A 3403-nucleotide genomic window follows, 5' to 3' on the forward strand; every position below is an offset into this window, starting at 1 on the left:
AATGAAGTCCTGAAAAGGCCTAGGCCAAAGTCCATCCCAAAGAAGTGTTAATGAAGTCCTTCCTGCTCAGACTACTTCTTTGGCCCACCTGTGTCCCACCCTTCTGGCCTTCCAACCTATATTCCAACACCAAAACTATAAAAAGGGGAAACAACCGCACTCCCAAGGATTCCACCTCTTGGGTCCCCCTCTTCCTCCGGGAGAAGGCTTCTTCTGCTGTCCTTTGATAAACTTCTAATTTCTACTCTGACCTTGCCTCAGCGTGCTTCTTTGGTGTGATTCTTCAACATTGGGGAAGCAAGGACTCGTCACCTGTCAACAGCAGTAACACCCACACCCCCTTCCTCTTCCTCCTCCTCCCCACCAAGGTCAGAGTCACTGAAACTCAGGATCCGCGCCAGGCTGTCATCATCCATGCTTGGCTGGAAGCCAGGCCAGGCAGGCCTGGATGGGTCGGGTGGTGTGGGGCCTCACTAGCGCCTGATGAGGAAGATGTGGGTTGGGTCACTGCTGCAGCTATTGTCTCCCAGCTCACTGCTTGCTGGGGGGTTGGCCCGAGGGAAAGAGGACACCATTTCCTGCTCGCCAGGGTTGAGTGGGGCTGCCCTGTGCAGGCGCCTCCAGCTCTCCAAGGCTCTCTGCCCCCTGCTCCAACTGCAGGCGCTGGAGCGGGTGGATGAAATGGGTCTGCACATGCGCCTCATCAAATTCCACACAGCCATTGGGGTTCTCCCAGCCCTCCTTACAGCAGCCACAGGGGAACCCTGTGTGGTCCATCTGGCACTTGATACCCGCTGCAGGTCTCAGGGTCACAGACCCTATTGCAGCGACAGCCACAGTCCTCAAGGGATTGGCGCAGCGCCTGCAGTTCCCGCTTCTCCTCATGGTGGATCCTGCGCACATCCGCAGCCCGCAGCAAAGCACGCCATCGCTGAGCTGGGTGGTGTCGTGGGAAGTTCACTTCTTCCAACCGGCCGCCTGCCACAGCCACTGCCAAGTCTTCTTCCACAGAGGCATCACTGATGGCATCCACTGGAAGTGGCAGGCTGCCTCCCCCTCAGGTACTCCAGAGGCTGAAAGCTTCCATTGCAGCATCTCCGCTTCTCCTCTTTCAACCGCTGGCGGAGTTTCTCCCTCCAGGCCCGGGCTTGTTCCTGTGTAAACTCACACAAGGAGAAGTGGCAGCAGGCGCTGTGGCGAGGGGCCATGCCCAGAGTACAGCCACCACGGCTGGGCACACTGGTGAAGCCCTGGCACCGTGGGAAGTAAAAGACAGTGATGCCTGTGAAGGCAACACGGCATGGGAGCTCCCGAGGAGCCTGCTTCAAAATGGACCGAGGGGTCCATTTTGGGAGCCACAGAAGTCCGGTTCAGATAGGGGCATCTGACCCCAGGGGCTCTCTTCACCTGAGACTGAAGAGCTTGGGGAGCAGGAAGGAGAGACGCAGTCAGAGGAGGTGGAGGAGCAGAACGAGGAGGAGTCCTTTTCCAGTTGGTCAAACTTCCTCTTCAGCAGCCCAGTCATGGTTGCAGAGGTGCTCTAGAGGCTGGCGACAGACTGCCTGAGAGCTGGTCACTCGCCAAGGACACCGACACGACCTTCGTCCCAGCCCTGCATGCTCCCCGCGCTGCGCGACTCTCTGCGCTCTCCGGGCAGCCGACTGTCAAGCCGCCCTTTGCTCTGCGCATCTGGCGGCGGTGGTGGCAGGAGACTGAGAACGCCTTCTTGATTGCTGCTGTCTTCACTTGAAGATATCAGACTCTTGCTTCTTCACTCTTCCAAAGTGGGCTCTGAAAGTGATTGTTCAGGGAGTTTCCAGAAGCTTCGGTTCAGACTAGGAGAGCACTGTTGATCTCTCTTGTTTGGGGGCTTCAGCCACTTGTGCAGCTACCGGTTCCTCCAGCTCTACAGCCTGCAGATGGCCATTGGGGTCTTGCGGTCAAGTAAGCCAATCTAATCAATCCCCTTTCTATAATCATACTTCTTGTTGATTCTGTTCCTCTCGAGAACTCTGACTACTACCCCTTCCAGGTCACTGTTTCTGCTTCATCCCATAAGTTTTGATATAGTGTGTTCCCATCGTTTTTAGTTATCTATGTATTTTCTTTTTTCCCTTGTGCTTTTTTGCTTGATCAGAATTTTTTTTCTTTCTACAAATTTGTGAATTTTCACTTCCCTTTTTATCACAGATTTCTAGCTTCATCCTATTGGGTGTTTATAAGATACTGACAGTTATCTTTAAAGTATTTTTTACAAAGTCTCCATGATAGGTCATAAATACCTTTCATGAGGAATTATGGCCTAATTTATTCCAACAAGCCCCAGCCCTCCTATAATCATACTGGGAATTTGTTTCTCAAGTTCTGAATTGAATGGAGTGGAGTATGAGGTGAGAGATCAATGAAAATATAGCACCAGATCTGAAACCAGAAACTTATTTCCCATTTTTAAATTGCTTTCTGGAAGTATTCCTAGTCAAAAGTATTCTACCATGTAGGCAGAGTTCAGGAAGGAAAAGGTCACAAACACACCATGTTGTGATTATCTAGGTATTTTGCTGACAACCCCGCTAAAGCCAGAAGAAAAATGTCCATTTTTCAGTGACTTGTATGGAGCAAGACTGCCTTCCAATTCCAGAGACTAGCAGATGATAGGTTTTTCTTGTTGTTGTTAATCTCCTTAATTGAGCTTTGTGATGGAATTTCCTTTCAGGATTAAAGCAAACACCACCCAGTTTCCCTGTAGGTGGTTAGAAACTCCCTGGAGGCCAGAGAAGTTTCAGAACACCAAATCTGCTGCCTGCTGAGTCCTTATACTTGGTGGTACCTGGTGTGTGGTCCACAATGCCATGGAGCAGCACTTTCCCTGCTGTGCGCCACAGGCTTGGTATCCTGCAGTCCAGGCGCCAGAGCTCCAGAGGCCTCCAACCTTGAGCTCAATATATCAGCCAGAGTAGAAGGGCCCCAGTCGCTGCCCTTCTACATCCAGCCACTGCCCTTCTACATCCAGCCACTGCCCTTCTACATCCAGCCACAAATTATCACCCATTACAGAAGAATTGCACTGTGACCTGCATTCCACACCCCAGGGACGTTTTCTCTGGCATTGGTCATGGAAAGATGACTCTCCCAGAGCACAGGGCACCTTGCATCAGGACACAGAGCCTCCTGTCCAGGACCAGGTGTCTGCGAAGCCGCAGGCACCTCCAGGAAAATCAGGGGTCTTGAAGGTGCCCTGCCACTGACCACCTGCTGAGGCTCCCTTGTGTTCCAGGTGCTCAGTGAGGGAGGTCTATAGGCCAAGACCTCTGGTGGTAACCCTTGTAAGAGCCCTCTTCCCCCTGCCCCCGCCAGTGGCCAGAAGAAAAACCAAGGCTGCTGGGAATGGATCCGGGCCCTTCTG

The 3403-nt window shown here is 52.5% G+C and overlaps 1 pseudogene; it reads right to left on the minus strand.

The window, feature by feature from the left end:
* Positions 1–209: 209 nt before the first annotated feature.
* On the minus strand, positions 210–1525 carry LOC124077896 (cysteine/serine-rich nuclear protein 1-like; annotated as a pseudogene).
* Between the last annotated feature and the right edge of the window lie 1878 nt (positions 1526–3403).

The sequence above is a fragment of the Marmota monax genome, unplaced genomic scaffold, assembly GCF_021218885.2.
Source record: "Marmota monax isolate L192 unplaced genomic scaffold, Marmota_monax_Labrador192_F-V1.1 WCK01_AAM20220418_F8-fsc00027, whole genome shotgun sequence".
Lineage (NCBI taxonomy): Eukaryota > Metazoa > Chordata > Mammalia > Rodentia > Sciuridae > Marmota > Marmota monax.